At 37.1% G+C, this 25,699-nt stretch overlaps 1 pseudogene; it reads right to left on the reverse strand.

Moving 5' to 3' along the window:
- Window positions 1-459: 459 nt before the first annotated feature.
- On the reverse strand, window positions 460-1,689 carry LOC140628429 (actin-related protein 2/3 complex subunit 2 pseudogene; annotated as a pseudogene).
- Between the last annotated feature and the right edge of the window lie 24,010 nt (window positions 1,690-25,699).

Consider the following 25,699-nt stretch of genomic DNA (forward strand, 5'->3'; position numbering starts at 1 on the left):
CGCTGCGCCACCGGGGCTGCCCAACTCATTACTTTTTTTAAGATAGATTTTCTTTATTAATGACCTCAACCAAATTTCTTTAGATATAGGAGTTTCAAACTCAAATATTTAGGAGAAAACAAGTTAAGATTGCATTATCCTGCAACTCATTAGCAGTAACATATTGCCAAGGGAAACAGCTTGGAAAGGAGGGTAGAAGGGAAGGGGAGTGAGGGAAGGAAGGTAAAGAAAAGGAGTAAAATTGATCAAATGGAATTCTTTTTTTAATTCTTGAGAACAATGAAGTTCTTGCAAGCACAGTTTGTTTCTGCAAATTATTTTCCAAATGGGTAAAAAATGGAACCAAAACAGAGAATCCCTTAAGAACCTAAAGTGGTGCAACATGAAAAGCTAAGATTATCCAGTAGCAAGTATTGCAGCCTTCAGTTGCCAGCTGCCTCCTCTTACAGCTCCCAGGAGTTAGTGGGATGAAAATGTCTTCCCTGTGATTGTTTTCATTTCTTTTTTCTCAGCATCTGAGCATGCATGGTTCAGTACCTTGAGGAGGTCGGATGTTTTTGCCTCATATGTGTGTGAATATAGGCCTTAGAGTAATCGATGTGGTAAAGAAGATAATCCTGAAACATGTGGAGCAAGTTGGTGGTGTTATCCCCAGCACTGGTGTAGCAAGGGAACAGCATGAAGGTCATGTAGAAAGTGTTGTTGCCCTCGGCAGCACTGATGTCTTTCAGCTCCAAAGGAGATTCCTTGTGGCTAGAGGACCTGTGGGGCTGTGTGGCTGGCTCTGTGTCCTTTGAACTGCAGCATGAACACTTTTCCAATGACCACACCATCATCATCCTTAAAAATTGTGAAGACTACTGTGACTCCATCCTGTTTACACTCACCATATATGGTCTCATCATCCCTCTAATGGATAGTTGCCCAGTTCTCTCCTTCCTTGCCCTCTTCTTGAAATTTGAAGAATTTCTCCAAGACAGAGGCAAAAACAATTTTTTAAAGATTTTATTTATTTATTTATTTATTTATTTATTTATTTATTTATGAGAGACAGAGAGAGACACAGGCAGAGGGAGCAGCAGGCTCCATGCAGGGAGTCTGATGTGGGACTTGATCCTGGGTCTCCAGGATCAGGCCCTGGGCTGAAGGTGGCGCTAAACCACTGAGCCACCTGGGTTGACTAAAAACAATTTTATTTCAACATGTCAGCCTGATACACAATGGAATCCTTGGATGCTGGTAGATTTTCAAGGTCATATAGCAAAGAGACATGGTATCCTCCTTCAGGATTTACCAAGAAACTGCCATACACTCTCTTTAATAACTCATCAGCACCATGTGCCTGAAGTTTCTTGTAGAATTTCAAAGAAATACAGACCAACAGGATTAGGATTTGAAATATGATAGAGGACTCCATCGAAATCTGCAAATGTTACTTCTACTGCTTCTGGTTTGTTACTGGCCTCTGTGACCATGAACTTGAGTGCCAGTGGCTCCTTGATGATGCAGTTCTTCACCTCCAGCAGGATCAGCACCTCAGCTACCCAGACCCCCGGAAGCCTGAAGCCACCTGCCAAACCGCTACCACTGCCTCACCAATAAGCTCGGTCCCTGACAAGCTCTCCGCTCTAGCTGGCTACTTCTGCTCTTACACCCACTTTTGCTAGCTGCCCAGTTGCGCGGCCCCATGGTGTCATTTCTGCCTCAATCTCTCATGAACACACACACATTACATTTCTTGTCATACATATATTATCAAATGAAAGAAGCAGGCTACAAAATAGCATAGTTATATTTTGAAGTAGACTACAATAAGTTCCACTACCATTTTAATAGTTGCTTTTTCTTGGTGGTAAAACTGTTTGTGGTTACAACTTTATAATATTGTCTAAAATTTCATGAAAATTTATCTACATATATATTTGTGTGTTTATAAATGTATTTTCCTTTACTGTAACTAAACAAATTCTTCTTCTTGTGGAGTTAATATAACAATGTTTTTGTAGACCAAATTGATAAACAACCAACTTTATTACATGTCATAATGCAAGTATTACAAGAAAATTACAAAGATCTATCAAGGTTCAAAACAGGATTATTGCTGAAAAATTCTTTAACGAAATTTTGCAAATCTATATATAAATCAAATGAATCTTGTGGTAAATTTCATAAAGAAAAGAGAAAACAAAATCATCTGTATGATAATAACCACCATCATATAGAATGTTAGTAAAATTCATGATTTTGCATATTAATTGCCTTCTAATATGAAGATAGGAGCAATAACCATGACTCAGAGGTCTACATATAGCCTTAATCCCTTGCCACAGTCACCTTACAATTGCCTAGTCTCTGTTCCAGTTTGATGGACCTTAACTTTGTGTGTATCTAAGGATTGGCAAACATGTTCATAGGCATTCTTGCCTGATCCCTGAGTGAAGTGAACTGAAACCGCCCCAACTGCTTCCTTACGCCCAGTTTCAACCATAGTTCTAACATAACTCTATACCTTCTGCCTAGGTACCAGCTAAGGATCCTGATAGCAATCACGAATTATTCTAACCTAATTTCTGCTTAGTTGTAACCTCAATATGCTCTGACTGTTGCCACCCACATTCCACCCCAATTCTCTCCTCCACCTCATCTCTTTTACACACACATACACAAAAACCCTGTACATGTAATCACATCTAAATCTGTGCACATAACCAGTTATACTTTTTGAAAGCCATCCCAAGAATATATACGCAGAACCTGATTCCTGATTGTGCTTTCCAGACACCTTGGCTCCTTTACTCCACCATCAAAACTTGCAGTAAGTAAACATAATTATTCTCCTGTCTCTTGAAAGCTCTAATGCTCTACCTTGGCTGATAGAGACTGGTCTTGGGATGATTTTAATCGTTTATCTCTTACTAGGTATGTATTCTCATTTAAGGATCTTTTGAACCTCAAAGTCAAGAGCCTTGTCTCTAATCCATTATTTACTATTGAATAGCCTTTCTGCAGTTTTATTTGAAGCAAGGAAATCTTGGATGATCTATAAATTTGTTTGGCTTTCACTGAAAGTGTACTTTGGAAAGCAGACCTAAATGTCACTTATTTATTCTGTATTTCTACAAGTTTCTCTGCCTTTGTCATCTATGTTTTGGAAATATCTGATTTTCTCTGATTGTGTTTTATTCTCAATAAATAAGGTAATTGGAAAACAACGCTCTTAGAGAGCTATTCTTGTCATTTTATCCTTTAAGGAGATGAAGTTGTGGGTTACTTTATACGTCAAGTATAAAATTATGCTATGACTTCAACTTGTCTTATTTTCTCCTCTAGTCTCTTTACATGTCTATGCAGATAAGCCAGGTTTGCTATTAAAATTTTGGATCTAGACTTGTGGGGGGAGGAGCAAGATGGCGGAAGAGTAGGGTCCCCAAATCACCTGTCTCCACCAAACTACCTAGAAAACCTTCAAATTATCCTGAAAATCTATGAATTCGGCCTGAGATTTAAAGAGAGACCAGCTGGAATGCTACAGTGAGAAGAGCTCGCGCTTCTATCAAGGTAGGAAGACGGGGAAAAAGAAATAAAGGAACAAAGGCCTCCAAGGGGGAGGGGCCCCGCGAGGAGCCGGGCTGAGGCCGGGGCGAGTGTCCCCAGGACAGGAGAGCCCCGTCCCGGAGGAGCAGGAGCTGCACCGACCTTCCCGGGGGAAAGGGGCTCGCGGGGAGTTGGAGCAGGACCCAGGAGGGCGGGGATGCCCTCGGGCTCCCGGGGACACTAACAGCACCTGCGCGCCCAGGAGAGTGCGCCGAGCTCCCTAAGGGCTGCAGCGCGCACGGCGGGACCCGGCGGGACCCGGAGCAGCTCGGAGGGGCTCGGGCGGCGGCTCCGCGGAGGGGGCTGCGCGGCCCCGGGAGCAGCTCGGAGGGGCTCGGGCAGAGGAAGAGGCTCCGTGCGGAGGGGGCTGCGCGGTTCCAGGAGCAGCTCGGAGGGGCTCGGGCGGCGGCTCCACGGAGGGGGCTGCGCGGCCCGGGAGGCGAATCCACCAGCGCAGGCTCCGGAGCACAGGGCGCCGGGACACAGCCCAGGATCCGGCCTCCCCCAGGACAGGCAGAGGCCGGGAGGGCCCAGGACAGCGAGGACGCTCCTGCCCCAGCTGAGCACATCAGCGGCCCCGCCCCGGAGCCTCCAGGCCCTGCAGACGGAGTTCCTGCCGGAGCTGAACCCAGGTTTCCAGAGCTGCCCCGCCACTGGGGCTGTTCCTCCTGCGGCCTCACGGGGTAAACAACCCCCACTAAGCCCTGCACCAGGCAGGGGCACAGCAGCTCCCCCAACTGCTAACACCTGAAAATCAGCACAGCAGGCCCCTCCCCCAGAACACCAGCTAGACGGACAACTTCCAGGAGAAGCCAAGGGACTTAAAGTACACAGAATCAGAAGATACTCCCCGGTGGTTCTTTTTTTTGTTTGTTTGTTTTTGTTTTTGTTTTTGTTTTGTTTTGCTTTTTGATTTGTTTCCTTCCCCCACCCCCTTTTTTTCTCCTTTCTTTTTCTTTCTCTTTTTCTTCTTCTTTTTTTTTTTTCGTTTTTTTTTCTTTTTCTTCCCTTTTTTTTTCTCTTTCTCTTTTCTTTCCTTCTTTCTCTCCTCTCTTTTTCTCTTTTTCCCAATACAACTTGCTTTTGGCCACTCTGCACTGAGCAAAATGACTAGAAGGAAAACCTCACCTCAAAAGAAAGAATCAGAAACAGTCCTCTCTCCCACAGAGTTACAAAATCTGGATTACAATTCAATGTCAGAAAGCCAATTCAGAAGCACTATTATACAGCTACTGGTGGCTCTAGAAAAAAGTATAAAGGACTCAAGAGACTTCATGACTACAGAATTTAGAGCTAATCAGGCAGAAATTAAAAATCAATTGAATGAGATGCAATCCAAACTAGAAGTCCTAACGACGAGGGTTAACGAGGTGGAAGAACGAGTGAGTGACCTAGAAGACAAGTTGATAGCAAAGAGGGAAACTGAGGAAAAAAGAGACAAACAATTAAAAGACCATGAAGATAGATTAAGGGAAATAAACGACAGCCTGAGGAAGAAAAACCTACGTTTAATTGGGGTTCCCGAGGGCGCCGAAAGGGACAGAGGGCCAGAATATGTATTTGAACAAATTCTAGCTGAAAACTTTCCGAATCTGGGAAGGGAAACAGGCATTCAGATCCAGGAAATAGAGAGATCCCCCCCTAAAATCAATAAAAACCGTTCAACACCTCGACATTTAATTGTGAAGCTTGCAAATTCCAAAGATAAGGAGAAGATCCTTAAAGCAGCAAGAGACAAGAAATCCCTGACTTTTATGGGGAGGAGTATTAGGGTAACAGCAGACCTCTCCACAGAGACCTGGCAGGCCAGAAAGGGCTGGCAGGATATATTCAGGGTCCTAAATGAGAAGAACATGCAACCAAGAATACTTTATCCAGCAAGGCTCTCATTCAAAATGGAAGGAGAGATAAAGAGCTTCCAAGACAGGCAGCAACTAAAAGAATATGTGACCTCCAAACCAGCTCTGCAAGAAATTTTAAGGGGGCCTCTTAAAATTCCCCTTTAAGAAGAAGTTCAGTGGAACAGTCCACAAAAACAAAGACTGAATAGATATCATGATGACACTAAACTCATATCTCTCAATAGTAACTCTGAATGTGAACGGGCTTAATGACCCCATCAAAAGGCGCAGGGTTTCAGCCTGGATAAAAAAGCAGGACCCATCTATTTGCTGTCTACAAGAGACTCATTTTAGACAGAAGGACACCTACAGCCTGAAAATAAAAGGTTGGAGAACCATTTACCATTCGAATGGTCCTCAAAAGAAAGCAGGGGTAGCCATCCTTATATCAGATAAACTAAAATTTACCCCAAAGACTGTAGTGAGAGATGAAGAGGGACACTATATCATACTTAAAGGATCTATTCAACAAGAGGACTTAACAATCCTCAATATATATGCTCCGAATGTGGGAGCTGCCAAATATATAAATCAATTATTAACCAAAGTGAGGAAATACTTAGAAAATAATACACTTATACTTGGTGACTTCAATCTAGCTCTTTCTATACTCGATAGGTCTTCTAAGCAAAACATCTCCAAAGAAACGAGAGCTTTAAATGATACACTGGACCAGATGGATTTCACAGATATCTACAGAACTTTACATCCAAACTCAACTGAATACATATTCTTCTCAAGCGCACATGGAACTTTCTCCAGAATAGACCACATATTGGGTCACAAATCGGGTCTGAACCGATACCAAAAGATTGGGATTGTCCCCTGCATATTCTCGGACCATAATGCCTTGAAATTAGAACTAAATCACAACAAGAAGTTTGGAAGGACCTCAAACACATGGAGGTTAAGGACCATCCTGCTAAAAGATAAAAGGGTCAACCAGGAAATTAAGGAAGAATTAAAAAGATTCATGGAAACTAATGAGAATGAAGATACAACCGTTCAAAATCTTTGGGATGCAGCAAAAGCAGTCCTAAGGGGGAAATACATCGCAATACAAGCATCCATTCAAAAACTGGAAAGAACTCAAATACAAAAGCTAACCTTACACATAAAGGAGCTAGAGAAAAAACAGCAAATAGATCCTACACCCAAGAGAAGAAGGGAGTTAATAAAGATTCGAGCAGAACTCAACGAAATCGAGACCAGAAGAACTGTGGAACAGATCAACAGAACCAGGAGTTGGTTCTTTGAAAGAATTAATAAGATAGATAAACCATTAGCCAGCCTTATTAAAAAGAAGAGAGAGAAGACTCAAATTAATAAAATCATGAATGAGAAAGGAGAGATCACTACCAACACCAAGGAAATACAAACGATTTTAAAAACATATTATGAACAGCTATACGCCAATAAATTAGGCAATCTAGACGAAATGGACGCATTCCTGGAAAGCCACAAACTACCAAAACTGGAACAGGAAGAAATAGAAAACCTGAACAGGCCAATAACCAGGGAGGAAATTGAAGCAGTCATCAAAAACCTCCCAAGACACAAGAGTCCAGGGCCAGATGGCTTCCCAGGAGAATTTTATCAAACGTTTAAAGAAGAAATCATACCTATTCTCCTAAAGCTGTTTGGAAAGATAGAAAGAGATGGAGTACTTCCAAATTCGTTCTATGAAGCCAGCATCACCTTAATTCCAAAGCCAGACAAAGACCCCGCCAAAAAGGAGAATTACAGACCAATATCCCTGATGAACATGGATGCAAAAATTCTCAACAAGATACTGGCCAATAGGATCCAACAGTACATTAAGAAAATTATTCACCATGACCAAGTAGGATTTATCCCTGGGACACAAGGCTGGTTCAACACCCGTAAAACAATCAATGTGATTCATCATATCAGCAAGAGAAAAACCAAGAACCATATGATCCTCTCATTGGATGCAGAGAAAGCATTTGACAAAATACAGCATCCATTCCTGATCAAAACTCTTCAGAGTGTAGGGATAGAGGGAACATTCCTCGACATCTTAAAAGCCATCTATGAAAAGCCCACAGCAAATATCATTCTCAATGGGGAAGCACTGGGAGCCTTTCCCCTAAGATCAGGAACAAGACAGGGATGTCCACTCTCACCACTGCTGTTCAACATAGTACTGGAAGTCCTAGCCTCAGCAATCAGACAACAAAAAGACATTAAAGGCATTCAAATTGGCAAAGAAGAAGTCAAACTCTCTCTCTTCGCCGATGACATGATACTCTACATAGAAAACCCAAAAGTCTCCACCCCAAGATTGCTAGAACTCATACAGCAATTCGGTAGCGTGGCAGGATACAAAATCAATGCCCAGAAGTCAGTGGCATTTCTATACACTAACAATGAGACTGAAGAAAGAGAAATTAAGGAGTCAATCCCATTTACAATTGCACCCAAAAGCATAAGATACCTAGGAATAAATCTCACCAAAGATGTAAAGGATCTATACCCTCAAAACTATAGAACACTTCTGAAAGAAATTGAGGAAGACACAAAGAGATGGAAAAATATTCCATGCTCATGGATTGGCAGAATTAATATTGTGAAAATGTCAATGTTACCCAGGGCAATTTACACGTTTAATGCAATCCCTATCAAAATACCATGGACTTTCTTCAGAGAGTTAGAACAAATTATTTTAAGATTTGTGTGGAATCAGAAAAGACCCCGAATAGCCAGGGGAATTTTCAAAAAGAAAACCATATCTGGGGGCATCACAATGCCAGATTTCAGGTTGTACTACAAAGCTGTGGTCATCAAGACAGTGTGGTACTGGCACAAAAACAGACACATGGATCAGTGGAACAGAATAGAGAATCCAGAAGTGGACCCTGAACTTTATGGGCAACTAATATTCGATAAAGGAGGAAAGACTATCCATTGGAAGAAAGACAGTCTCTTCAATAAATGGTGCTGGGAAAATTGGACATCCACATGCAGAAGAATGAAACTAGACCACTCTCTTTCACCATACACAAAGATAAACTCAAAATGGATGAAAGATCTAAATGTGAGACAAGATTCCATCAAAATCCTAGAGAAGAACACAGGCAACACCCTTTTTGAACTCGGCCATAGTAACTTCTTGCAAGATACATCCACGAAGGCAAAAGAAACAAAAGCAAAAATGAACTATTGGGACTTCATCAAGATAAGTAGCTTTTGCACAGCAAAGGATACAGTCAACAAAACTCAAAGACAACCTACAGAATGGGAGAAGATATTTGCAAATGACATATCAGATAAAGGGCTAGTTTCCAAGATATATAAAGAACTTATTAAACTCAACACCAAAGAAACAAACAATCCAATCATGAAATGGGCAAAAGACATGAACAGAAATCTCACAGAGGAAGACATAGACATGGCCAACATGCATATGAGAAAATGCTCTGCATCACTTGCCATCAGGGAAATACAAATCAAAACTACAATGAGATACCACCTCACACCAGTGAGAATGGGGAAAATTAACAAGGCAGGAAACAACAAATGTTGGAGAGGATGCGGAGAAAAGGGAACCCTCTTACACTGTTGGTGGGAATGTGAACTGGTGCAGCCACTCTGGAAAACTGTGTGGAGGTTCCTCAAACAGTTAAAAATATACCTGCCCTACGACCCAGCAATTGCACTGTTGGGGATTTACCCCAAAGATACAAATGCAATGAAACGCCGGGACACCTGCACCCCGATGTTTCTAGCAGCAATGGCCACTATAGCCAAACTGTGGAAGGAGCCTCGGTGTCCAACGAAAGATGAATGGATAAAGAAGATGTGGTTTATGTATACAATGGAATATTACTCAGCTATTAGAAATGACAAATACCCACCATTTGCTTCAACGTGGATGGAACTGGAGGGTATTATGCTGAGTGAAGTAAGCCAGTCGGAGAAGGACAAACATTATATGTTCTCATTCATTTGGGGAATATAAATAATAGTGAAAGGGAAAAGAAGGGAAGGGAGAAGAAATGTGTGGGAAATATCAGAAAGGGAGACAGAACGTAAAGACTCCTAACTCTGGGAAACGAACTAGGGGTGGTAGAAGGGGAGGAGGGCGGGGGGTGGGAGTGAATGGGTGACGGGCACTGGGTATTATTCTGTATGTTAGTAAATTGAACACCAATAAAAAAAAAAAATTTTTGGATCTAAAATTCAAAGTATAGCAACTGGAGATTAAAAAAGGTCAGAGCAAATTAAGATGTGGTTTTGTTTTGTAAATAAATATCATAAAAAATAACTACGCTTTGCTTTTTTTACTAGAAGCAGTTGGAATTAAAAGGCTTGCTCACCTGTTAGCAGATATTAAAATCATATATATTTTTAATGTTCTTAAATACTGTTCATTACTAGAATACTATGCCCCAGATAAAAAATTATATTGTACTTCATATAAAGTTAAACTAATTTATATAAAGCTCAACACATATTTTGTACTCTTTCAAATTCTGCCCAAATGTGCATTTAATATAACATTTTTATTTTATATATAAAAATATATAATTTTTCAATCCCTTCAACAAGTCTAAGAATAAATATGAGTCCACTTCCTCGTGACAATAAGTAGCAAGGTCTGCCTGAAAATAATATATTCCTAGATTTAGCAAAATTTTTTCCTGTGTGGTTAGGGGGAAGATAAAGACAATACATAGATTATAAGGTGAGGCATAAGAGACAGAAGCAGCCAGGGAACAAAAATGTCCCTTAAGAACCAGAAGAGCCTTTTCTTAAAAAAAAAAAAAAGTCAGAAATATTCTGGGAAATATTTTGGCAACAAACCCTTTGACACTTATTTGCAAAGCATTTGGAATTGTTGGGCTAGGACTAAAATGAAATAAATAGCTCTGAAATAAATAAGAAAAGAAGAATTTCAATTTTATTTTTATTTTTTTTTTTTTAATTTTTATTTATTTATGATAGTCAGAGAGAGAGAGAGAGAGGCGCAGAGACACAGGCAGAGGGAGAAGCAGGCTCCATGCACCGGGAGCCCGACGTGGGATTCGACCCCGGGTCTCCAGGATCGCGCCCTGGGCCAAAGGCAGGCGCCAAACCGCTGCGCCACCCAGGGATCCCAAGAATTTCAATTTTAAAAAAAAGTGAGGCATAAAATAGATGAGATTAGGTAATTCAAGAAAAAATTAACAATGACTTACTTTACCCTTTTAAACTGCATACAAACACAACCTAGTCTCCAAGTTTTCACACTTGTGTTCTATCCAACTTAGACCTTTCCTTCTGGGGCTAGAAGTACTGACTACTCTCTGAGAAAGATCTTTCTTCTATTGATTTCCCCTTCATCCCATGCTTCCCTATGAATTATCCTTCCTATATATAGGTGGTTCAATTTCTTCCTCATCTTTCCTGACTGCAGTAGGACTATAGATATCGTAGCAATAAAGGGCAGGTATTATTATCCCCATTCCATGGATGAGGAAATGAAGCTCAAAGAGTTTATTACTCTAAATTAAAGAGCCGTTAAAAAGAATATTCAAAATCCAACTGTGAGGCCTATTCTCATTCTCCAATAAGATATCTTTTCTAAAAAGTGAAGAATATTCTTTAAAAAGGAATTTTCTAGAAAGATATTGCTATAACTACTAAATTTGAACATTATATTATCTGTCACTTTGGCTATATTATCAAAAGTGTTCCTGGCCACACATCCTACATAGTATGTTCCCTGATACCTATTCATTCACTAATTCAAAAATTTGGAAAAATGTATGTAAAAACAGTAATGAACAAGACAAGTTTGGTCCTGGCCTTCATAAAGCTTGAAGTCTTTTAGGGAAAAAGCAAAAACTGTAGTTACATGAGTGCACACCAAATGCTAATAAGCATTAAAGTAAACATTTGTCATGAGTTGCCAACACCAAAAGAAATGAGAATTACTGATTGGTGTCACAGGTATTTGAACTGAGACAATAGGACATTACACAGGGGAAGTTAAATAAAATGCAAATTATCTGTTCACACTCTTATTTTTTAAAGATTTTATTTATTTATCAGAGACAGAGGGAGACAGAGAGAGAGAGAGAGAGAGAGAGAGAGGTAGAGGTAGAGGAAGAAGCAGGCTCCATGCAGGGAGCCCATCGTGGGACTCAATCCCGGGTCTCCAGGATCACACCCCAGGCAGAAGACGGCGCTAAACTGCTAAGCCAACAGGGCTACCCTATTTTTCATTTTCGATAAGGAGCCAAGAGATGGAATACAAGAGCACATGGAGAATAAAGCATGGGGAGATATCTTCCTATATGTCATTGTTTACATCTTACAAATTGGGCTTTTACCTTGTTTTTTTGGTTTGGTTTTTGCTTGTTATGATGCTCTTGCCTTGTAACCTATATCAAATAATCAGCATAATCATATCCTCCTGTATCAAGACCCCATCTTGGTATTCTGCACAGCATGTCAAAACAGCACCCAGCTTCAAAAGGATTAATTTTATGTGCCCTTCTAGAGACTGGAGTGTTCTTTACCCAGGAGTACAAATGCTTCCATAGTCCATTTATGAAAATAGATTGCTAATATCTTTGCCCATTATAACTTCAAGTAGAATTTGAATTTCTTTCTCATTAACCTGAGTGGGCTAATTCTTTTTTCTTTCTTTTGAAAATCTTATTTCAAGTTTTTATTTAAATTCTAGTTAGTTAACATATATGGTAAAAACAGTTTCAGATGTAGAATTTATTGATTCATCACTTACATGTAACACCCAGTGTTCATCACAAGTGACCTCCTTAATATCCATCACCCATTTAGCCCACCCCCCACCCACCTAACTCCATCAACCCTCAGTTGTTAAGAGTTAACAACTCTATTGCTAAGAGTCTCTTATGGTTGCTTCCCTCCCTCTCTTTCTCTCTCCCTTCCTCTGTTACAGTGGAATATTACTCATCCATCAAAAGAATGAAATCTTAACCATTTGCAGTGATGTGAATGGAGCTAGAGTGTATTCTGCTAAGCAAAATAAATCAGTCAGAGAAAGACAAATACTGTATGATTTCACTCATGTGGAATTTAAGAAACAAAACAGATCAACATAATTCTTTCTTGGTATTTCAGACAGGCTACTTTTTATGTTGCCATACCTGGGCAGATATTTCTAGTCTCTATCTTTTAGCTCTTATGGATATAGCTTTATTACTTAGATTATAGATATTACTTAGATTACTAAGCCTTATGTCTAAAAACAGAGGGCACACCAGTTCCAAGGATCACAGAGATGTCAAAGATCAGGCAAAAACACAACAAAAGTTAAAAAAGGGGGGGAGGGGATGAGACTAAGACTTCTGCTACCAGGAGTATGGCAGATTAGATAATATGAAAGACCATCCTACTATAAAATAATTCTACTTTAGAAAGAAGATACTCAGTGAAATATCATAGAAAACATAAAATGTAGGTGGATCTCTCAAAGCCAATAATTACCCACACTTTGAAAAAGGTATAAATCTGAAGTAGAAGTGATCAGATAGCAAGAAGGGAGAACCCTATTATGATGGAAAAAGGCAATGGAAGCACTGTTATTATGACACTAAGCCTTGATGTATTAAAAGGCAGAGAAGCTGAAATTAACATACATCGATTAATTCAGGAATCTCAAGAAAGAATAAAACAATTGTCTCTACCCAAAATGTGAAGTAGACACAAATCCTATTCAGAGAAAAACATACAAAATTTAGCAACAGAAAAATTCCCAACACATTTAGACCAAGTAAATAAAACTTCAAAATCAAAGATCCACAAAATCATAAGGAAGTCAACAACTATAATAGACAATTAGGAGCAACTGCAAACAACATACTTAAATGCAGAATATGTTAGAAATGTTTTTTTTTTAATAAAGATTAGGGTCACAAGGATAAGAAAGGAACAATTTATTATCAAGAATGACCAGACATATTTCACAAAGAAATAAATGGGACTTCCAGAAACCTGGTTGAATTTATATAAAGATACATAGATATATGATATATATGTATTTACACACACATATACATTTGGATATTTATGAAAACATTTCAGCATTTAGTATTTTAAAATATTGTATATATATATCTATTATATGCATATAGAATTCATTGTATGTGTATAGAATTTATTATATAATCCAATCTGTTTTAAGAGTATATTGCTTTGGGGACCCCTGGATGGCTCAGCGGTTTGGCTCCTGCCTTCGGCCTGGGGCCCAATCCTGGAGTCCCGTGATCCAGTCCCACGTCAAGCTCCTTGCATGGAGCCTGCTTCTCCGCCTTTCTCTCTGTGTCTCTCATGAATAAATAAATAAAATCTTAAAAAAAAAAAAAACAGTATATTGCTTTGGGCCACCCGAGTGGCTAGTTGGTTAAGTATCTACCTTTGGTTCAGGTCCTGATCTTGGGGTCCTGGGATAAAACTCTGAGTCAGGCTCCCTCTTTTCCTTCTCCCTCTGCCCTCCCTGCCACCACTCATACTTCCTCTCTTGTGCATTGCCGTCTCTCTCAAATAAGTAAATGAAATCTTAAAAAAAAAAAAAAAACAGAGAATACTGATTAATTTAGGGGCGCCCAGGTGGTACAGTCGGTTAAGTATACTACTCTTGGTTTCAGCTCAGGTCATGATCTTGAGTTTGTGAAATAGAGCCCTGCATTGGGCTCTGTGTCCATGATGGAATCTGCTTGAGATTCTCTCTGCTTCTCCCTCTGCCACCTCCCACTTGTGTTCTCTCTCTCTCACTCTCTCAAAATAAATAAATATTTTTTTAAAAATAATATATTGATTAATTTAAAAATATTTGGGGAATTTCAAAGTTTGTTTTTGATTTATTGATTTCATTTCATTCTGCTAAGATCAGGGAACTTAAGTGTCTGATTTCAATTTTTTGCAGGTTCTTCCAACTGTTGTTTCACAGAAAACTTTAATTTTGCCTTCATATTAAAAACTACACTGGGGTGCCTGGGTGGCTCAGTTGGTTAAGCATCTGATTTTTGGATTCGGCTCAGGTCATGATCTCAGTGTCCTAGGATTGATCCCTGCATCAGTGAGGAATCTGTTCAAGGATTCTTTCTGCCCCTCCCTCTACTTGCTCTATTTCTCTAAAATAAATAAAACTTTAAAAAAATAAATAAAAATTAATAAATAAGTTTATAAATAAATAAGTTCATGGCTAACTTTTTCTTTCCATATTTTAAAGATTTCTAAGCATTGTCTTATACTTTCCAGAGTGTCTCATGATTAGTCAATTTTTAATTTTTTTATTCTTGATTTAGTTCCTTCTCCACATCTGCCTTCTCCAAAATTTATTTTTATCTTTGTTATGGAGCAGTTTGACAATTTATGTGTTTGTTGTTTTTGTTATTGTTGTTGTTGGTGGTGTTTGTCTGTTTTTGCATTTATCCCGTCTGTTATTCTATGAGGTTTTTGGATTTGTGGTTGGTTGTCTTTCATTGCTTTTGGAACATTGTCAGCCATTATCATTTCAAATATTTATTCTCTCCTATTCTCATTCTATTTCTGGGTTTCCAATTATATTTTAAATTGTCCAATATTGTTCTATAGTTCTTTGATATTTTATTTCTTTTTTCCCTCTTTCATTCTCTTTTCTCTTTATGTTTAATTTTGGATAATTTCAAATGACCTATTCTCAAAGTCTATTATTTTTATCTCAGTTTTGTCCAATATGCTGTGAAGCCGAAAAAGAAAATCCTCACTGATATCATGTTTTTTCTTATTTGTAGTATCTGCATTGTTTAAATCTTCCTTTTGAAATTCCACATCTCTTCATGCATGTTGTCCATATTTACTACTAGATCTTTTTACATATAATAGCAGTTGTTTACTTTTTTAAGCTTTCTTGAGGTACAATTTACATATGGAATTATATAAAAGTAAGGTTTATACAATACTATGTTTGATATATATTTACAATGTGAAAAGATGACCACATTCAAACTAATTAACATATCCATCACCTCACATAGTAGTTATTTTAAATTCCTTGACTGATAGTTCCAAATTCTGGTTCATCTGAGTCTGTTTCTAATTATTGCTATATTTCATAACAACGGAATGTTTTTCCTCAATTTTCTATGTGTCTTTTAAATGAATACCAGAATTACTATCTAGAACAGAATAGACTGAGTTAAGTAGCTTTTATTACCAGAAATTGTTATACTTCTTTTCTCCAGCCACAATTTGGGTGATTTAAGTAAGTGTAGCCAGTAGCAGAGTGGGGTTTGTTATATTACTACCCTCTTTGTAACAGAGTCTTACATTTTATTTCCCATAGCGATCAGCTGTTAATCTATACAAGTCTGGGATACTAAAGAGTAGTATTTAGGATTCCTGCTCAGCTTCAGCAGTTCCTTCACACTTTTACCACAGAGAGGTCTTCCTTTGCTGATGCCCAGAGGCAGTCTACTTCTGCTTGTTACTTGGTGGTAGGCTTATAGAGTTGACAAAAGAGATTATTCAGTTTTCTCAAATCTTATATTTTAGGCAGGACCTGCACACTTTGCCCATGTGGATATGTCTTATCATTCCTATCCCTTTCACCATATGTCAGCAAATTCTGTCTTGCATCTGGGATGTTCTTTTGTAAGAGAGGTTTTTAGGTACCTTCCCCATTGGCAAATGACTTTTGCTTGTTGCTCCTCCACCAGAAGCAGAAGGGATTTTCCTGTATCCTTCCTCCAAAATGAGGAGTTTTGCTGAACACTGTGCCAGAATGGTTGTGCTTTAGGCCCTCATTCTGAAAGAAATGGATCTTTCCTTAAGTATTAGGGGTGAGACAGTTTACTCTTCCTTCCCCAGTGGCCAAAGGCAATTTCTTCATATAAGGGAAGAAGGGAAGGATTCAAGTAAGAGTATGGGATTTTATACTGGTCTGACAGTGGAGCCAGTACCCCTGCAACAATAATCATTCTCAATCTTGTCTTCTGCCTTGCTCCCAATCTTTCTTGTATGTAACCAAAGGAGACCCTGTAAGAAGACTAAGAAAATTAACATTACCCTGTGTAGGGGACTCTAATTTTTTCTAAACTGCTATGTTAGCTCACATTTTGGAATTTGTCAAAATTTTAGTTGTTTCACAATTTAGTACTTCTATGGCTGCTTCCTCTTCCACCCATGAAATAGTTGATGTTTTTTGTCTTTCCTCAGAGAGTCCTGTCATTTTCCGGAAATAACATTTCTCATTTGCCTTGTGATATTAGCTCTCTGGTGGTTTCAAGAAAACTTATGATTTCGCAGATTATTTGGAATTTTTTCATTATGAAAATATAGTCAAAATTTTCTTCCAACAATCTATATACCAAGCAGAAACAGAAACAGCAGTTCACAATTATATAATGTAAAAATTATAACATTGTATTTTGCAGTTTAAAACAAATAAAATGTACTTATAATATTACAAGTCTTCTATGTTTTACCATGAACAGAAATAATATTAATTTTAAGTACACTATAATAAGTTAAGAATGTACATTTTAACTTTTTAAGCAGCAATTTAAAAATCAAGGCAAAGATGTATGCCTCAATGCCCACTAGAGAAATTAAAATGAAATACTGAAAAATATTTTAAAATAAAAAAAAGATTGGAAAGAAAGACAAGAAAAACAAATTACATATAGGAAAGTCCTTTTTTTTAAAGTAGCAAGACAGTAACCTTAATGCAACCATATAGATTATTAGATCAAATGCCCAAAGTTTAAACATTCCACTTCAAAGGTAGATATTGCATGGTTGGATAACAAAGGACTAATATATATTTGCATATAAGAAATTTACTTTAAATATAAAAAATGAGGAAAAAAGAAAAATTAAAAGCATTCCATTGATGTGAAAATTAAAGCTAAAGAAGTTTAAGTATTTATAATAATATCAGATAAAGAAGATTTAAAGAGAGGAGCAATACCTCAGAGTTATTTGCCATTGATAAAAAGTGACACATCATGACCAAGCAAAAAATTAATCATAACTTTCAATGTAGCTAAAAACACATAAAGAAAAACTGACAAAAGCAAACCAAAAATAGATAAAATCCATTACCATAACTTAAAATCATAGCACTCCTCTCTCAGTCATTGACAATAACACTATGTATTCACTTAGCTTACATTACTTCAATACTAACCCAAAAATCAAATGATACAAATTTCTTTTCAAGTGAACACAACATGTTCACTATCACAGGCCACATAATGGGCCTTTTCTTTGTAAGGATTTCATTTATTTATTCATGAGAGACACAGAGAGAGAGAGGCAGAGACACAAGCAGAGGGAGAAGCAGGCTCCATGCAGGGAGCCTAATGTAGGACCCGATCCTGGCACTGCAGGATCATGCCCTGGGCCGAAGGCAGGCGTTAAGCCGCTGAGCCACCCAGGTGTCCCATACTTCTTCTTTTTATAAGGACCACCCTTGTGACCTCTTCTAATCTCCTAAAAGCTCTATTTCCAAATATAGTCATGTTTGGGATTAGGACTTCAACATATGAATTTTGGGGCACATAACTGAGTCCGTAATGTAATGGGTCTTAAAACATGTCTCAATCAATTTCAAATTTTATAATCTTACAGACTATGTTCTCTAACACAAGGAAATTAAACTGGAAACCAGTACCAAAAAGGATACCTAGAATTCCCCCAATTATTTGGAAATGAAACAGCATACTTCTAAATAACCCATGAGTAAAGGTAAGAGTGTTTAGATGGAAAACTTTGCTTTAAATGCTTATATATGAAAAGAACAATTACCACAAATCAATGATTTAAGCTTCTACCTTATAAAACTATAAGAAGAACAAATTGAACTCAAAGTAGAGAAAAGAACATAAAAAAAATAATAAGAGCAGAAGTCAGTAACATAGAAAATGGACAAACCAAAGGGACAGTCAATTAAGGCAAAGTTGGTTCTTTTAAAAGATCAATAAAAATGATAGACTTTTAGAAAGGCAGAGAATAGCATAATGAAGACGCAAATATATAGTATCAAAGAAAAAGGGGATTATTTCTGCAAGCCATGTAGATTTAAAAACTATGAATGAATATTAATAATTTTATGCTAATAAATCCAAACATTTAGATAAATTTGACAAAATCTAAAGACACCAATTACCAAACTTACTAAAGTGGAAAGAAAAACTGAATAGCCCTTTACATGTTAAAATAATTAAATCAAATAAATAACCTCCAAAAGAGGAAACAGACCCATATGGTTTCATGTGAATTGTACTAAACACATAATAATTCCAAAACTACAAAATTATTTCAGAAAATAGGGGAGAGAACAGTTCTCGAATTACTTTGTGCAGATGACATGTTCCTGATGACAAAATCAGGAAAATACATTACAAGAATAGAAAACTACAGACAAATGCTCTTAGGAACTAAGACAAAAAATACTTAACAAAGCATTGATAAAATAAATATAGCAATATACCAAAAGGAATACGCGTCATTTCTAGGTAAAGTTTATTTCAGGAATTCAAGGTTGGCTTCATATTTGAAAGTCTAATCCATGCAATTTATTACATTAACGGAATTAAGGATAAAAATGTATGATCATCTCAATATGTGTAGGAAAATTATTCAACAAAATTCAATAGTATCAATGATAGAAGCTCTTAGCAAACTAGGAATAAAATAGAAATTATTTAATCTGAAAGAAGTATCAGTGGAAAACCTATAACAAACATATTGGTAATGAAATATTGAATGTAGTACCTCAAAGATACAGAAAATTACTATGAAAAACCCACTTTGACCATGTCTAATGAGCACTGCACTGGATATCTTAGTCACAGCAATAAGAAAATAGAAATAAAACATCTAAATATTGGAAATTATAAAATAAAACTGTTCTTTAACAGCAGAGGACATGACTTTCTATGTAACAACTTCCAAAACAACTAAAAGTCACTGCTATAAGTTAATGTAGCAAGATTACAAAATGTAAGGTCAAAGCAACATCATAAATTCTACTCCTGCATAGTATCAGCAAATTAAATGAAAATATTATTTTAAATACTATTCATTAGTTAAGAGTAAAAATCAAGGTATGTCCAAAACATGTATACTAAAACCTGACTTTATATGTAGAAGTACAAAAGTCTTATAACAACCAAAACAATCTTGAAAATAAGTACACACTTTGAGGCCTTGATCTATTTCAATTCAAGGTTACTCTCTAACTACACTAATCAAGACAATGTGATAGTAACATAAAGATAGATAAATGGATCAGTGGATCAGAATAGAGCAGATTGTTTCAAAACAATTCTTATCATAATTCCATCAGGATTACACTTTTTTTTATACAGAATAAAAACTTACTAAAGAGACATGTAAAAATATCTCTCTAAAAAGAAATGTACAAGAATATTCATAAAGGCTTCATTCAAAATAGCTTAAAATGACATACAACCCAAATGTCTTCAAAGAGGAAAATGCAAAAACAAATTGTAACATATTCAAACCATGGAATAGTACTGAGTAATACACTGGAAAAAATGTTGGTGCATAATTGGGGATAAATCTTACTGTTAATATGCTGAGAAAAATATACACAAAGAGTACATACTTGATACTTCTTTTATATAAAATTATAGATTGCCAAAAATTAATTCATAATTAAAATATAAGAACACTGATTTCCCCTGGAGGATATTTACTGGGAAGGGATATAAAGAAACTTTTTGGAACATATGTCAATATCATCAAAATGTACTTTAAGGATTTGTGTATTTCACTGAATGTTACTTTTATCTATTAAATGTGTATAAAATACTGAATTCTAAATAAACGGATTCTATGCAGTATTACAAATTCACAAATCTGAAATTATCTATCTGTATTCTTGCTTAAGTAAATGAATAAATAATGAAAGCCAGTTTTCCAATTGTTAGGAAAATGAATTCAATATATGATTAGGAATAGACTAGAATATATTCTGCAGTATTGGAATTTCAGGTATCAATGTAAACTCAAATTTTAATTGGCTACAGAAAAAGCTAAGTGATAATGGAACAATTTCTATAGAACATAATTCAAGAATCCCATACCCAAACGTTCATAGAAAGGGTAGGAAGATTTCACCCGCATCCTTCTATGCCCCATGACAGTAACAACTCAGTGCCAAAATAAGTCACCACTGCCATGATTTTCCCTGAGGAGGAAAAAAATAGAAGAAAAGAAGAGTGAAGACTCATAAAATATCAGAAGTGAAAAATAAGACATTCCAATGGTTGCCTCAGAATCAAAACTTATCATAAGGAACTATTATAAACAATTATATATCAACAAATTTGATAACCTAGATAGGTGAATAAGATCTTAGAAACATACAACTTACCATAACTGAATAAAGAAGAAATAGAAAGCCTGAACAGACCAATAACACATAAGGAGACTGAATACATAAAAAAAGAAAAAATAAAACTAACCACAAAGAAAAACATAGCACCAGAGGACATCACAGGTGAATTCTACTAAAGACTAAACATTCTTTTTTAAAAAACATCCTTTTTAAGGAGATTACTATTTTAAAGTAATCTCTACACTCAATGTGGGACTCAAACTTACAACCCAAGATCACCCAAGATCACATACTCTACTGACTGAGTGAGACAGATGCCTCTAAATATTATTAAACTCTTTCAACAAACAGAAGAGGAAAGCTATTCAAACTCATTTACAGAGGCCACAATCTCAATGGGGAAAACCTTAAATCTTTCCTTTAAGATTTGGAACAATATAAAGATGCCTACTCTAACCACTTTTATACAACATAGTACTAGAAGCTCTAGCTAAGCAATCAGACAAGAAAATGAAATAAAAAGCATCTGATTCAGAAAAAAAAGAGATAAGATTATCTGTTTGCAGATAATATAATCACATATGCAGAAAACTAAATACTCAACAACAAGAAAAACTGTTATAACTAATAGATGAAATCAGTAAATTTTCAGGATACATAATCAACATAGCAGTCAGTGGTGTTTACATACACAATGAACTATCCAAAAAGCAAATTAAAAAACAATTCCATTTTCAAGAGTAACAGCAATCAAATACTTAGTGATAAACTTAATCAATAGGTGAAAGAATTGTATATTGAAAATTATTTTAAAAATTGATGTAGAAGGCACAAATGAAAAGATATACTATATCCATGGATTGGAAGAGTTAATATTGTTAAAGTGCCCACATTACCCAAGTGATCAACATATTCAATGCAATTCCTATCAAAATCCCAATAACATTCTTTACAGAAATAGAAAAAATAGAAAAAAAATCTTATAATCATATAATCATATGGAACCACAAAAGACTCCAAAAAGCCAAAGCAAAGCAATGGTGAAAAGGAAGAACAGAGCTAGACTTATCATACTTCCTGCTGTCAAACTATTTTACAAAGCTATAATAATCAAAACAATATGGTACAGAGAGCTAAGATGGCAGAGAGCAGGGGGACCCTAAACACATCTAGGGGCCCAAACACATCTAGACAAATATCAAATCATTCTAAACACCCAAGAAATTGAACTGAGGGCTTAGAGAAGAAAATTGCATGGCTACTAGTACAAACATGACCACCTCGTGGAAGGTAGGAACTGTGGAGAGTGGACTGGGGGAGATGAGAACTGCACGTGCTATGGAGGGCAAGGAGTGCTGCTTATGGAGACTACTGTAAGTTATTATAAGCATCAGAATGCAAAATCTGAAGTCCTAGAAGTTCATGTCTGGCAGGCTTAGCACTGCTCCCATGAGGGAGGAAGGCAGAGTCCCAGGAGTGGGCATCTTGGTCTGAGGATAGCCTTGGGTCACATGGTGAAAAACAGTTCCCCTGCTTGGAGTGCAGTTGAGAGAGGGGACACAACAGAAGAACTAGCAGTATCAATGTGCTGCACTGTTCCCAGCACAGGAACAGGGAAGCTGGCTGAAGACAGCAAGCCTGGGTGCCAGCTTTCTCCTTTGCTTTACCATAAACTCCCAACCACTGCATGGTTGTGCAGCTGCTGTTTGGAGCACAAACCAGCAAACGGGAAAAATGTGAGATTCTCACCAGAGGATCAACATGGGTCCACACCACGAGTCCCTAACATTTGGAATTTTGAAACCCAGCCACAGGCCTGAGATAAAACACAGGAGCACTGTGCCTGTTGGCAGGCAGACAGTTCAGACATAGTCAGGGTGAAGGCAGGGATCTGACGGAAGCTGGGAACACAAGAGGGATGATTGTTTGCTCTACTTTGAGGACTTCCTGAAGAGTGGTGGGTGGGGACTCTTACCTCATCGGGGAGAGAGCAGGGGCAAAGCAATTTGCATTGACCAACCACTGTGAGCTAAACAGTGCTACCAAGTATTCTGGAGCCACTTATACCAAGCCCCAAACCCCTGCGACATGCAGGTGCATCTCCACTAAGCCACGTCATCCTGAAAATCAGTACAACAGGCCTTGCCCCCAGAAGAGCAACACAAACCCCTTGTACTCATGAAGCCTTCTGATCCTTGAGTGCGGCAGTCTCAGTCCTAGGGGAAATTCAATCTATCTTGCTTTTTATTTTCACTTCTATTTATTTTATTTTATTTTATTTTAATTATTTATTGGATCTAGCTTCCTTTAACAAGCAGACCAAAATACACCCAGGATCTAGCTAGCTTTTTAAATTTTATTTTACTTTTTTATTATATATATTTTTTGTTTTGTCTTATTATTTATTATTTTTATTTTCATATATTTTTTTGATTTGTTGGATCTAGCTTCTTTTAACAACTAGGATTTATTTCTGGGCTGCTAAGATGGTACAATATTTCCAAATCAATCAATGTGATATACCACATTAATAAAAGAAAGAGTAAGAACCATATGGTCCTCCAATAGAAGGAGAAAAAGCACTTGACAAAATATAGCATCCTTTCTTGATAAAGACCCTCAACAATGTAGGGATAGATGGAATATAACTCAACAACATAAAGGCCATATGCACAAGACCCACAGTAATATCCTACTCTGTAATAGGAACACGATAGGGATGTCCGTTCCCACCACTGTTATTGAACACAGTACTGGAAATTTTAGCCTTGGCAATCAGACAACAAAAAGAAATAAAAGGCATCCAAATCAGCATGGAAGAAGTCAAACTTTCACTATTTGCAGATGACATGATACTCTGTGTAGAAAATCCAAAAGACTCTACCAGAATCAAATACATGTACAAATACATGAATTCAGCAATGTTGCGGGATAGAAAATCAACAAACAAAAATCTGTTATACTTATATACCTCAATAATGAAGTAGCAGAAAAAAAATCAAGGAATTGATCCCATTTACAATTATACTGAAAGCCATAAGATACCTAGGAATAAACCTAATCAAAGAGGTAAAAAATCTGTACTCTGAAAACTACAGAACACTTATGAAAGAAATTGAACATGACACAAAAAAATAGAAAAGCATTCCATGCTCATGGATTGGAAGGACAAACATGGTTAAAGTGTCTAAACTACCCAAAGCAATCTACACATTTAATGCAATCCCTAACAAAATAACAATAGCATTTTTCATAGAGCTAGAATAAAAAATTCTGAAATTTGTGTGGAACTACAAAGAGCCCAAATAGCCAAAGCAATCCTGAAAAAGAAAAGCAAAGCTGTAGGCATCATGATTCCAGACTTCAAGCTTTATTACAAAGTTTTAGTCAAAAACACAGTATGGTGTTAGCACAAAAACAGCCATAGATCAATAGAATAGAATAGAAAAACCCAAAATGAACCCACAACTATATGGTCAACTAACTTTTGACAAATCAGGAAAGAATATCCAGTGGATTAAAGACAGTCTCTTTAGCCAATGGTGTTGGGAAAACTGGACAGCTACATGCAGAAGAATGAAACTGGGCCACTTTTTTACATCATACACAAAAACAAATTCCAAATGGATGAAAGACCTAAATGTGGCAGGCAACCATCAAAATTCTAGAGGAGAACATAGGCAGCAACCTCTTTGACCTCATCCATAGCCACTTATCATACATGTCACCAGAGGCAAGGGAAACAAAAGCAAAAATGAACTATTCAGACTTTCTCAAGATAAAAAGCTTCTGCATAGCAAAGGAAACATCAATGAAACTAAAAGGCAGCCTATGAAATGGAAGAAGATATTTGCAAATTAAATGTCTGATAAAGGGTTTCAGTATCCAAAATCTATAAAGAATTTATCAAACTCAAAATCTGAAAGCAAATAATTCAGTTAAAAAATGGGCAGAAGACACAAATAGACGTTTTTCCAAAGAAAACATCCAGATGACTAATAGACACATGAAAAGATGCCCAACACCACTCATAGTCAGGGAAATACAAATCAACACCATGATGAGATACCACCTCATAGCTGTCAGAATGGCTGAAATTAACAACACAAGAAACAATAGGTGTTGGTGAGACTGTGGAGAAAAAGGAACCCTCTTGCACTGTGGTGGGAATGCATCCTGATGCTGCCACACTCGAAAACAGTATGGAGGTTCCTCAAAAAGTTAAAAATAGAACTACCCTATGATCCAGGAGTTGCACTATTAGATATTTACCCAATGTATACATAAATATATACTCAAAGAGGTACATGCACCCCCATGTCTATGCAGCATTATCAACTATAGCCAAAACATGGAAAGAGCCAAATGTCTATCAACTGATTAATGGATAAAGAAGATGTTGTATATATACCCAATGGAGTATTACTTAGCCATCAAAAAGAATGACTCTTACCATTTGCAATGACGTGGATAGAGCTAGAGTGTATTACACTAAGCAAAATAAATCAGTCAGAGAAAGACAAATACCATATGATTTCACTTATATGTGGAATTTAAAACAAAACATATACATATATGAAGGGGGAAAGAGAGAGAGAAGGAAACAAATTATAAGAGGGAAAGGATAGAGAGAGAGAAGGAAACAAATCATAAGAGATTCTTAACAACAGAGAACAAACTGAGGGTTAATGGAAGGGGGTGGGTGTGACAATGGGCTAGATGGGTGATAGGTATTAAGGAGGGCACTTCTTATGATGAGCACTTGGTGTTGTGATAAATCACTGAATGCTACTCCTGAAACCAATATTGCACTCTCTGTTAACTACCTGGAATTTAAATAAAATTTTGAAGAAAAAAAATA

This window comes from Canis lupus, chromosome X (genome assembly GCF_048164855.1).
Source record: "Canis lupus baileyi chromosome X, mCanLup2.hap1, whole genome shotgun sequence".
NCBI lineage: Eukaryota > Metazoa > Chordata > Mammalia > Carnivora > Canidae > Canis > Canis lupus.